The sequence below is a fragment of the Mustelus asterias genome, unplaced genomic scaffold (assembly GCF_964213995.1).
Source record: "Mustelus asterias unplaced genomic scaffold, sMusAst1.hap1.1 HAP1_SCAFFOLD_2441, whole genome shotgun sequence".
Taxonomy (NCBI): domain Eukaryota; kingdom Metazoa; phylum Chordata; class Chondrichthyes; order Carcharhiniformes; family Triakidae; genus Mustelus; species Mustelus asterias.
The window spans coordinates 715-14,391 of NW_027592386.1; positions in this window are offsets into that span (position 1 = coordinate 715).

The following is a 13,677-nucleotide window of genomic DNA, read 5'->3' on the forward strand; positions in this document are numbered from 1 at the left end:
AATCCACTTAATACAAGGTAGGTCCATTCAAAAGTCTGATGGCAGCTGGGGAGAATGTTTTTGGAGCGGTTAAAAGAGTTGGAGTACAGTTTTAAAAGCAAAAGAGAGTAAAAGATAGAATCAGAGGGTCTGTTGGGGACAGCTTGTGCCTCTAGGGGAGGAAATCTGTTGTCCTTGCCCGGTCTGGCCTACATGTGACTCCAGAGCCACAGCAATGGGGTTGACTCTCAACTGCCCTCTGAAATGGAGGGTAATTAGGCTCGTTCCATAAATGAATTTTTAAAAAAAGGCATTTTAGAAAATGCAAGCCTCTCTTTCTTCCTTTATCTCCTGGGACGAGGAGGGGAGGGAAAAAAATAAAATCGGCCAGTGATCACATTCCTGACCACCCCATCTTGCACGTCCTGTTGAAAGACGTACGCGTGGATAGGACAGAGAACATTGCGGCACAGGGACAGGCCATTCGGCCCACGATGAGGTGCTGCGGATGGCGTGAGGGCAGGAATCGAACGAACTGGGGTAGAACCAGAGTAAAACTGCTACAACCTTCCAATCAGCACTGCTCCAACTAAGGTCTAAAACTCTTCGAATACTCAAATATTTCTCAAATGGTCATATCTTTTAATGCAACACATCCAACTCACAACAAAAACAAACGTTAATCTCCTTCACTTCTTTTAATGATTTTAAATCTCGCGTTTTGTCGGCAGCAAGTTGGAAGTTTCTTGAATGTTAAACCCGAGCTCACAGATATTGCCCGAGCAGAATGTACACGGACAAATAAAACACGAGGTAGAGGGAGCAGTCAACGGCTGAAAGGAAGCGACTGGTTAGAGTCAGTGGTTAACAGATCCTGATCAAGGGTTATTTCTGATCAGAGATCTCACACACATTAATCTCCCTCGGGTGTGCACCAGCACTTTTCTGTTTTAATTTATTTTTCCTTTCCTCAGTCTGTAAACATTGAATCCGTTCAGTGCAGGAGGCCATTCGGCCCATCGAGCCTGCACCAACCACAATCCCACCCAGGCCCCATTCCCCCACATATTCACCCTGCTAATCCCCCGACACTAAAGGGGAATTTAGCATGGCCAATCCACCTAACGTATACTGAGCCGCCCCAAACTCAACTGGGAACCATAGAATACTAAAGTGCAGAAGGAGGCCATTCAGCCCATCAAATCTACACTGACTCTCCTTCAACAGAGCATCCTACCCAGGTCCATATCTCGTTAATCCCCCTAACCTGCACATCTTTGGACACTAAGGGGCAATTTAGTATGGCCAATCCACTTAATCCACACCATTTTAAAGTTTATTTATTAGTCACAAGTAGGCTTACATTAACACTGCAATGAAGTTAATGTGAAAATCCCCTTTCTTTGGACAACATCTTTGGACACTAAGGGGCAATTTAGCATGGCCAATCCACTTAATCCCACACCATTTTAAAGTTTATTTATTAGTCACAAATAGGCTTACATTAACACTGCAATGAAGTTAATGTGAAAATCCCCTTTCTTTGGACAACATCTTTGGACACCAAGGGACAATTTAGCATGGCCAATCCACCTAACTTACACATCCTGCAACACTAAGGGACAATTTAGCATGGCCAATTCACCTAATCTGCACATCCGGGACACTAAGGAGAATTTAGCATGGCCAATCCACCTAACCTGCACATCCTGGGACACTAAGGGAGAATTTAGCATGGCCAATCCACCTAACCCGCACATCTTTGGGACTGTGGGAGGAAACCGGAGCACCCGGAGGAAACCCACGCAGACACGGGGAGAACATGCAAACTCCACACAGAGAGTCACCCAATGCTGGAATTGAACCCGGGTCCCCTGGCGCTGTGAGGCAGCAGCGCTAACCACCGTGTCGTCCCTCTGTGATATAAATCTCTGTAAAAAGTTTAGCGAAGCAAAGGGGAGACTTGAATTCCTGAACTGCCCTTTCACAACTTCAGGGCAGCCACAAAACCATTTCTGAACGATAGTAACGGAGGAAAGTGTAACGGCCAGTCTGTGTCCATTCGTCACAACACTCCTGTCACTGTCAGGCATTATGTAAGCAGGGTCCGTTATTTGCAACATTTGCACTTTGGGTTCAGTAGGTAATGAACGCGAGCACTGGCCATGAACTCCGAACAATACTCGTACCAGCCCCACTCTCAGCAAATACACGGCACCTCTCTGGTCTGTACAGTGCTGGGTCACTATCCATACACTTAATCAGGGCCCTGTGTAGCGAGGACCCATGTCAGAACACGCAGGACAAAGTGTGTGGAACTGAATGTCTGGGTGTCAAGGCCATCGATCCTTCACAACATACAGAAGGCCACATGGCCTTGCTGGACACGGCTCCTCCGATCGGCAGCCCTAGAACTGCTGTGTCTCAAACAGGAACAGAGGCAAGAGGAACTATTTTAAATAGTCAGCATTACTGTTAATCCGGGTTACTTCCCCTCAGAAAAACATTTCTATTTCTTTCGCTCTGAGTGTCACAGCCTCCCCCTCCCCCCCCCCCCCCCCCCGGTAGGGTGACAGGGATACAATCCCTACAGTGCAGAAGGAGGCCATTCGGCCCATCGAGTCCACACCGGCCACAATCCCACCCAGGCCCCATCCACATAACCACACACTTTTACCCTGCTAATCCCCTGACACTGAGGGGGAATTTAGCACGGCCAATGCACCCTAACCAGCACGTCTTTCGGACTGTGGGAGGAAACCGGAGCACCCGGAGGAAACCCACGCAGACACGGGGAGAACGTGCAGGACTCCGCACAGACAGTGACCCAAGCCGGGGATCGAACCCGGGTCCCTGGCGCTGTGAGGCAGCAGCACTAACCACAGTGCCACCCAAACCACTTCACAGAATGATGTGTACATATAGAATCATAGAACCCTACAGTGCAGGAGGAGGCCATTCAGCCCATCGAGTCTGCACCGACCACAGTGAGGGGGGGGGGGGGGGGGTGGGGAGGGTGAAGTTGAAATTCACTTGTTGATTGGTCTGGGTGGGGGTTTGGGGGGGGGGGGGGGGGGGGGGGGTGTTATTAGTCCGGCAGTGCTACGGTTCTAGTGTTTCAGGGAAAATAACAATTAGTGCTTCATAATACAGCTCCAGTCTGAAATTGGGAAAACCATTTCGCTGATCCCCAGATCTCTGATCCTCGACAAGCCCCGATCACCAGATCCTGCTGTCTATTGGCCCGAAGCGTTGGCTCTGTTCTCTCTCCACAGAGGCTGCCAGACCTGCTGAGATTTTCCAGCAGTTTTCTGTTTTTATTTCAGATTCCAGCATCCGCAGTATTTTGCATTTAACTTATTGTAATGAGTTCAATTATTCTGTTTGTGGCATGTTCTACATTGATGCATCAGTCTCTGAAACTTTATTTTAAAAGAGGATTTGCAGTTCATTTCACTCCAAACATTCGAAACAGCAGCAAAATTGATCTTTGCCCATAGGGTGGCCCAGTGGGTTAGCACTGCTGCCTCACAGCACCAGGGACCCGGGTTCGATTCCCAGCTCGGGTCACTGTCTGTCAGAGTCTGCATGTTCTACCTGTGCCTGTGTGGGTTTCCTGCTACACCCCAAAAGACATGCTGGTTAGGTGGATTGGCTATGCTAAATTGCCCCTTACTATTTTAAGATGTATAGGTTAGGGGGGGGATTAGTGGGGTAAATAGATGGGGGTTACAGGGAGAGGGCCAGGGTAAGATGCTCTGTCGGAGAGTCAGTGCAGACTCGATGGACTTTTTCTTCTGCACTTTGGAGATTCTATAATTCTGGGGCTGGTCAAACTGGCAGCATGGAAGCAGCAGTGCTAAGCACTGGGCTACACAGCACCAGGGTTCAATTCCCGGCTTGGGTCGCTTTCTGTGCAGAGTCTGCACATTCTCCCCGTGTCTGCGTGGGTTTCCTCCGGGTGCTCCGGTTTCCTCCCACAGTCTGAAAGACGTGCTGGTTAGGGTGCATTGGCCGTGCTAAATTCTCCCTCAGTGTTACCCGAACAGGCGCCGGAGTGTGGCGACTGGGGGATTTTCACAGTAACTTCATTGCAGTGTTAATGTAAGTCTACTTGTGACACTAATAAACTTTAACGAATGGCCTTGGGAACAATTCATGACCACAATTCATGACCACACTCTTAGCTCACAAAATAAAAGTATAATACTTCAAATCATCCCAACAACACTGCTTTAGAACATCGGGGGGTTGGGGGGGGGGGGGGGTGTAGTGTCCCAGCAGATCCACAGAGTCTGAAAGGAGGAATTTCACCTAGTTTAGACGGCAGGTTCAGACTGCTGGAGGGTCAGGATGAGGATCTCAGTAAAGGAATTTAAATCCCGCGGGTCGGGTTACAAGCTGTGCCTCCTGAATGGGTTCTTTGTGCAAAAACATTGAGAGATTTCCGCAGTAATAACCCCCCTTCAGACACTTTCTCCCAGCAGCTCAGGTCTTGTCGCTGGGGACAGTGGGACAGTCACAGACTGACAGCCAGTGAATGGGGCAGACACACACACAGACAGAGGGTCAGTCTCTCTCACACACACACAGACAGAGGGTCAGTCTCTCACACACACACACACACACAGAGGGTCAGTCTCTCTCACACACACACAGACAGAGGGTCAGTCTCTCTCACACACACACAGACAGAGGGTCAGTCTCTCTCACACACACAGACAGAGGGTCAGTCTCTCTCACACACACACAGACAGAGGGTCAGTCTCTCTCACACACACACAGACAGAGGGTCAGTCTCTCTCACACACACACAGACAGAGGGTCAGTCTCTCACACACACACACAGACAGAGGGTCAGTCTCTCACACACACAGACAGAGGGTCAGTCTCACACACACAGACACACACACACACAGAGGGTCAGTCTCACACACACACACACACACACACACAGAGGGTCAGTCTCACACACACACAGACAGAGGGTCAGTCTCACACACACACAGACAGAGGGTCAGTCTCACACACACAGACAGAGGGTCAGTCTCACACACACAGACAGAGGGTCAGTCTCACACACACAGACAGAGGGTCAGTCTCACACACACAGACAGAGGGTCAGTCTCACACACACAGACAGAGGGTCAGTCTCACACACACACAGACAGAGGGCCAGTCTCTCACACACACACAGACAGAGGGCCAGTCTCACACACACACACAGACAGAGGGCCAGTCTCACACACACACACAGACAGAGGGTCAGTCTCACACACACACACAGACAGAGGGTCAGTCTCACACACACACACACAGACAGAGGGTCAGTCTCACACACACACACAGACAGAGGGTCAGTCTCTCTCACACACACACAGACAGAGGGTCAGTCTCTCTCACACACACACACAGACAGAGGGTCAGTCTCTCACACACACACACAGACAGAGGGTCAGTCTCTCTCTCACACACACACACACAGACAGAGGGTCAGTCTCTCTCTCACACACACACACACACACACAGACAGAGGGTCAGTCTCTCTCACACACACACACACACACACACACACACAGAGGGTCAGTCTCACACACACACAGGCAGAGAGGGTCAGTCTCTCCCACACACACAGGCCGAGGGTCAGTCAAACACACAGTGGATCAGTCACTGACAGACTCACACACTCCGAAAGCTTATGGTATTTGCTACCAAATAAACCTGTTGGACTTTAACCTGGTGTTGAGAGACTTCTTACTGTGTTTACCCCAGTCCAACGCCGGCATCTCCACATCGTGACTCACACACGGACAGTGGGACAGTCTCACACACACACACACACACACAGACAGAGGGTCAGTCTCACACACACACAGACAGACAGAGGGTCAGTCTCTCACACACACACACACACACAGACAGAGGGTCAGTCTCACACACACAGACAGACAGAGGGTCAGTCTCTCACACACACACACAGACAGACAGAGGGTCAGTCTCACACACACACACACACAGACAGACAGAGGGTCAGTCTCACACACACACAGACAGACAGAGGGTCAGTCTCACACACACACAGACAGACAGAGGGTCAGTCTCACACACACACACACACACAGACAGAGGGTCAGTCACACACACACACACAGACAGAGGGTCAGTCACACACACACACACACACACAGACAGAGGGTCAGTCTCACACACACACACACACAGACAGAGGGTCAGTCTCACACACACACACACACACAGACAGAGGGTCAGTCTCACACACACACACACACACACAGACAGAGGGTCAGTCTCACACACACACACAGAGGGTCAGTCTCACACACACACACACAGAGGGTCAGTCTCACACACACACACACAGAGGGTCAGTCTCACACACACACACACAGAGGGTCAGTCTCACACACACACACACACAGACAGAGGGTCAGTCTCACACACACACACAGACAGAGGGTCAGTCTCACACACACACACACACACACAGAGGGTCAGTCTCACACACACAGACAGAGGGTCAGTCTCACACACACACACAGCGGAGCAGTCGAACACACAGTGGATCAGTCACTGACAGACTCACTCACACACAGACAGTGGGTCAGCCTCAGAGGACGCACTCACCTGGTACCCGCAGCCCCCGGCCGCCTCTCCATCTCCCCGGGCAGTGAGAATGAAGAGACAGACCGGGAGCAGCAGCCGCACACACTCCGCAACAGCCATCAGCTCGGGTCATGTGATCCACTGCCACGTGACCCGGGATAGATACACTACGGGTCAGCTGACTGGAGGCAGCAACAACCTGGGAGGAGCTGGGAGGCAGAGTATTGGTAACTTCCTACATCACAATGCGCTGCACAGGGTCACTAAGCAGTTCCACAAAGTCAAACCTTCACTTTTCCTATTCATCCCACATGCTACAGAGAAACTACCCATTCAACCCATCTAACCAACATCATACTAGCCACCTCCATCCACACAAACTCTCACCCCAGCACTGCCTCTCTTCCCTTCTGTCTCCCCCCCCAGCCCCCACTCCCTCTATTCCTTGATCCTTCACCTATTTATCCAGCTTCATGCTATTCATCTCCAGCTGCTTCCTGGAGCAGCCTGCTCCATATTCTAACCTTGGACTGAGAGCACAGTTAACCCAAGTTAACTGTGATTGGTAATTGAAAGAAATCACTTTCTGTAATGCCTCTCACAATCTTTGCAGTCAAACTAATGATTTCAGTGGTTTGGTCACGGTTATAATGTACGAAATACAGCAGCCAATTTGCTCTCACGAACAGCAATGAGCAGATAACTTGTTTTTGTGAACATTGGGGTATGGTTAGGACACTGTAAAATGGTCCTGTCCTTCAAATAGTACCGTGGGATCATTTACACTCAAATAATGTTCAATATAAATGATCATTCAACATGATCATGAGAAGGACAGCAGCTCCAACAGTGCAACACCCCCTTAGTACTGCACTTCACTTCAGAAGCGAGGGTGTTACACACTGAGTCGTGGCTGACAGAGCGAAATAAAGAGTGACAGAGTGCATTTTGTTGGTGTAAGTGCACCCAACAAATCAAACACAACTTTCAATAGAGGCTTTCCCCAGCATTCTCCAACTACACAGTTTTAAAACTTTTACAGTGTGTCACCATGCAGCGAAGCTAACTAAATGGCTGGGGTGCAGGCTGTTAAAAGGGCTGTAGCTGTTTTGTATGTATGTGCTGAGTAGACAGTGATAAATCTACATCCATCCCATAATATGGAAGGGTAGAGTGTGGTGGAAATTTTTTTTGAGGTGTGTCTATTTCAATGCCAGGAGTATTGTGGGGAAGGCAGATGAGCTGAAGGCGTGGATAGACACATGGAAATATGACATTATAGCCATTAGTGAAACTTGGCTACAGGAGGGGCAGGACTGGCAGCTCAATGTTCCAGGGTTCCAATGTTTCAGGCGGGATAGAGGCAGAGGGATAAAAGGTGGGGGGGTGGCATTGTTGGTCAGGGAAAATGTTACAGCGGTACTCAGGCAGGATAGATTAGGGAGCTTGTCTACAGAGGCCCTATGGGTGGAGCTGAGAAACAGGAAAGGTATGACCACATTAATGGGCTTGTATTATAGACCACCCAATAGTCAGCGAGAATTGGAGGAGCAAATCAGCGGAGAGATAGCTGACAACTGCAAGAAACACAAAGTTGTGATAGTAGGGGATTTTAATTTTCCACATATAGATTGGGACTCGCATACTGTTAAAGGTTTAGACGGGGTAGAGTTTGTAAAATGTGTTCAGGAGAATTTTCTACATCAGTATATAGAGGTGCCAACTAGAGAGGATGCGATATTGGATCTCCTATTGGGAAATGAGTTAGGGCAGGTGATGGATGTGAGTGTGTGGGAACACTTTGGATCCAGTGATCATAATGCCATTAGTTTCAACCTGATCGTGGATAAGGATAGATCTGGTCCTCGGGTTGAAGTTCTGAACTGGAAAAAGGCCAAATTTGATGAAATGAGAAGGGATCTGGGAAATGTGGATTGGCACAGGCTGTTCTCTGGTAAGGATGTAAATGGAAAGTGGGAGGCCTTCAAAGGAGAAATTTTGAGAGTGCAGAGTTTGTATGTTCCTGTCAGGAGTAAAGGCAAAGTAAATAGGAATAAGGAACCTTGGTTCTCGAGGGAGATTGTAACACTGATTAAGAGGAAGAGAGAGTTGTATGAAATGTACAGGCAGCAAGGAACACATCAGATGCTCGAGGAGTATAAAAAGTGCAAGAAGCTACTTAAGAGGGAAATCAGGAGGGCTAAAAGACATGAGGTTGCTTTGGCAGACAGAGTGAAGGAAAATCCAAAGAGCTTCTATAGGTATGTTAGGAGCAAAAGGATAGTGAGGGATAAAATTGGTCCTCTTGAAGACCAGAGTGGTACACTGTGTATGGAACCAAAAGAGATGGGGGAGATACTAAATGGTTTTTTTGCATCCGTATTTACTGAGGAAACAGGCATGGAGTCTACGGAAATAGGGCAAACTGGTAGGGAGGCCATTGAACCTTTACAGATTAAAGGGGAGGAGGTGCTCACTGTCTTGAGGCAAATCAGAGTGGATAAATCCCCAGGACCGGACAGGGTATTCCCACGGACCTTGAGGGAAGCTAGTGTTGAACTTGCAGGGGCCCTGGCAGACATATTTAAAATGTCAGTATTCACGGGGGATGTGCCGGATGATTGGAGGGTGGCTCATGTTGTTCTGTTGTTTAAAAAAGGTTCCAAAAAAAATCCGGGAAATTATCGGCCAGTAAGTTTGACGTCGGTGGTGGGCAAGTTATTGGAAGGTGTGATAAGGGATAGGATCTACAAATATTTGGATAGACAGGGACTTATTAGGGAGAGTCAACATGGCTTTGTGCGTGGTAGGTCATGTTTGACCAATCTATTAGAGTTTTTCGAGGAGGTTACCAGGAAAGTGGATGAAGGGAAGGCGGTGGATGTTGTCTACCTGGATTTCAGCAAGGCCTTTGACAAGGTCCCTCATGGGAGGTTAGTTAGGAAAGTTCAGTCGCTAGGTATACATGGGGAGGTAGTAAATTGGATAAGACACTGGCTCGATGGAAGAAGCCAGAGAGTGGTTGTGGCGGATTGCTTCTCTGAGTGGAGGCCTGTGACTAGTGGTGTGCCGCAGGGATCAGTGTTGGGTCCATTGTTGTTTGTCATCTATATCAATGATCTGGATGATAATGTGGTAAATTGGATCAGCAAGTTTGCTGATGATACAAAGATTGGAGGTGTAGTGGACAGTGAGGAAGGTTTTCAAAGCTTGCAGAGGGATTTGGACCAACTAGAAAAATGGGCTGAAAAATGGCAAATGGAATTTAACGCAGACAAGTGTGAGATATTGCACTTTGGAAGGACAAACCAAAGAAGAACGTACAGGGTAAATGGTAGGACTCTGAAGAGTGCAGTTGAACAGAGGGATCTGGGAATACAGGTACAGAATTCCCTAAAAGTGACGTCACAGGTGGATAGGGTCGTAAAGAGTGCCTTTGGTACATTGGCCTTTATAAATCGGAGTATCGAGTATAAAAGTTGGAGTGTTATGGTAAGGTTATATAAGGCATTGGTGAGGCCGAATTTGGAGTATTGTGTACAGTTTTGGTCACCTAGTTACAGGAAGGATGTAAGTAAGATTGAAAGAGTGCAGAGAAGGTTCACAAGGATGTTGCCGGGACTTGAGAAGCTGAGTTACAGAGAGAGATTGAATAGGTTGGGACTTTATTCCCTGGAGCGTAGAAGATTGAGGGGAGATTTGATAGAGGTGTATAAGATTTTGATGGGTATAGATAGAGTGAATGCAAGCAGGCTTTTTCCGCTGAGGCTAGGGGAGAAAAAAACCAGAGGGCATGGGTTAAGGGTGAAAGGAGAAAGGTTTAAAAGGAATATTAGGGGGGGCTTCTTCACGCAGAGAGTGGTGGGAGTGTGGAATGAGCTGCCGGATAAAGTGGTAAATGCGGGGTCACTTTTAACATTTAAGAAAAACTTGGACGGGTTCATGGATGAGAGGGGTGTGGAGGGATATGGTCCAAGTGCAGGTCAGTGGGACTAGGCATAAAATGGTTCGGCACAGACAAGAAGGGCCAAAAGGCCTGTTTCTGAGCTGTAATTTTCTATGGTTCTAATAGATAAGGGGTGAAAGGTTGAGTGGAGATGTGTGGGGCAAGGTTTTTTTTTTACACAGAGTGGTGGGGGCCTGGAATGCACGGCCAAGTGAGGTGGTTGAGGTAGATACATTAGCCACATTTAAGACTTATCTTGATAGGCACATGAACAGACAGGGAATAGAGGGATATAAGCGGTTGAAAGGATCGGTAAACATGATCGGTGCAGGCTTGGAGGACCAAAGGGCCTGTTCCTGTGTTGTACTGTTCTTCTTATAAAAAAGGTACTTAAAATGCAAGTGTCCAGTAAGAACATGGATTCACCTCAGAGGAAATTCAGAACTTTAGACTTCAAAAAGAAAAACAGGAACTATTGAGAAAATTAAAGCTCTAGAGAAGACATTAAAAACATGAATCAGCAGCAAACTTGGAAAAAAGTTGCAGAAATTGACAAAATTAAGTTGGAAAATTATAAGGTGAACTCCATGAAGCAACTAGAAAATAACTAGTCCAGTGAAGAACTGAATATGGAGGGGGAGGAGTTTGAAGGAAGCTCGACGATGAGAAATTAACAGAAGGGGTAAAAGCAGTGAAATTGACAGCAAAAATCAGCAATTCAGATAGAGAAAGAAACTGAGATTACACTCCAGGACAAGAATACTGAATTGGCCACAACGGAAAAGCAGCAAGCCTGCATAGAAGAGCTCCATGCAAGATAACATTGGGAACTCTACATAGTTAAAACCAATAAAAAGTGTGTTTGGACTCACACACCTCAGGATCTCAATGAGCCACCACCACAGCTACATAAAGACTCGTTAAATACATAAAACAACATGGTGTCAGGAAGTGGATCAGTTAGATCTTGGGAATTAGTGTCCCTATGACCAGACCCGAAGGATGGATTGTTTGTAAGCACGTGGACCACTTGAGGAAGAGAGAGACACTCACCAGCTGTCAGTGTCGCTGTCAAGAAACATTTTTGAACCTGTAAGCACTGAAGTAGCTGATCAACGCATTGTAGACAGACCTGATAGCCCCTTGGAAGCAAGTAGTAATGAACCGTCTGTTCCAGAAGAGGTGCCCTTTATTGCAGCTCCTGTTAACGTCGATTCTGTGGAGGCATCTCAGACAACAGAATTACATCCCCCCCAACCCCCAGGAAACAGATTCAATTTGTAATTGACTCGTGTATAAAAGGTTTAGTTTGAGTTCAGGACCGAGCAAGTTATTTAGGATTATATAAAGGAGTTAAAGGGGAAGGGATCTGCTGATTGTACTTTTAAAGGGTGCAGAGGGGGGGGGGCTTCCTCTCGAGGCTATGTATAGCTATTAAAGCTAATACAAAGACTCAAAATGCAGTGTACTGATGAGGACGTGACTTTATTTAACCAAACGATCAAATGGGACAATGATACGAGGAAGCCCAGCACTCAAGATATAGAATGTGGGCAGCTGGATACCAGTCTGAAAAACAAAGCCCCAGCGAAAGCAGTTATACATTCCCAAAATCATTTTGTCCACCTTTGTAGCGGACATTATCCAGTAAACATTAATACAAATCAGTCAGTAACCTCCTGTCATTCACTCCAGCCACTAACACACATCCTGACCTAATGGGATTTCATCTGTTATTAAATTACAGACCATAAGACAGAAACAGAATGAGGCCACTCGGCCCATCGAGTCTGCTCCGCCATTCAATCATGGCTGATATTTTTCTCATCCCCATTACCCCGATCCCTTTATCAAGAACCTATCTCGGTCTTAAAGACAATGACCTCAAATGACACTCAATGAAGGGCAGGTCATGTTTGACTAATTTGGTGGAATTCTTTGAGAACATTACATGTGCAGTGGACAATGGGGAACCTGTGGATGTGGTGTATCTAGATTTCCAGAAGGCATTTGACAAGGTGCCACGCCAAAGACTGCTACATAAGATAAAGGTGCTCGGTGTTATGGGTAATGTATTAGCATGGATAGAGGATTGGTTAACTAACAGAAAGCAAAGAGTGGGGGTAAATGGGTGTTTTTCTAGTTGGCGATCAGTAACTAGTGGTGTGCCTCAGGGATCAGTGTTGGGACCGCAATTGTTTACGATTTACATAGATGATTTGGAGTCCAAGTGTAGTGTGCCAAAATTCGCAGATGACACCAAGATGGGTGGAAGAGCAAAGTGTGCAGAGGACGCTGAAAGTCTGCAAAGGGATAGAGATAGTCTGAGTGAGTGGGCGAGGGTCTGGTAGATGGGGTACAATGTTGGTAAATGTGAGGTCATCCATTTTGGTAGGAACAACAGCAAAATGGACTATTATTTAAATGGTAAAAAATTGCAGCATGCTGCTGTGCAGAGGGACCTGGGTGTCCTTGTGCAGGAATCTCAAGGAGTTGGTTTGCAGGTGCAGCAGGTAATTAAGAAGGCAAATGGAATTTTGTCCTTCATTGCTAGAGTTTAAAAACAGCGAGGTTATGTTGCAGCTGTATAAGGTGCTGGTGAGGCCACACCTGGAGTACTGTGTACAGTTTTGGTCTCCATACTTGAGAAAGAATATACTGGCACTGGAGGGGGTGCAGAGGAGATTCACTAGGAGTTGAGGGTTGGCTTATGACGAGAGACTGAGTAGACTGGGACTACACATTGGAATTCAGAAGAATGAGGAGAGATCTTATCTATTCCCTTCATAATCTTGTGTTTCTATAAGATAGCAGGGAAGTCATTTCCACTGGCGGGTGAAACTAAAACTAGGGGGCATAGCCTCAAAATAAGGGGAAGCAGATTTAGGACTGAGTTGAGGAGGAACCTCTTCACACAAAGGGTTGTGAATGTGTGGAATTCCCTGCCCAGTGAAGCAGTTGAGGCTACCTCATTGAATGTTTTTAAGGCAAGGATAGATAAATTTTTGAACAGTAAAGGAATTAAGGGTTATGGTGAGCGGGCGGGCAAGTAGAGCTGAGTCCACCAAAAGATCAGCCATGATCTTATTGAATAGTCAGGTGGCCTATTCCTGCTCCTAGTTCTTATG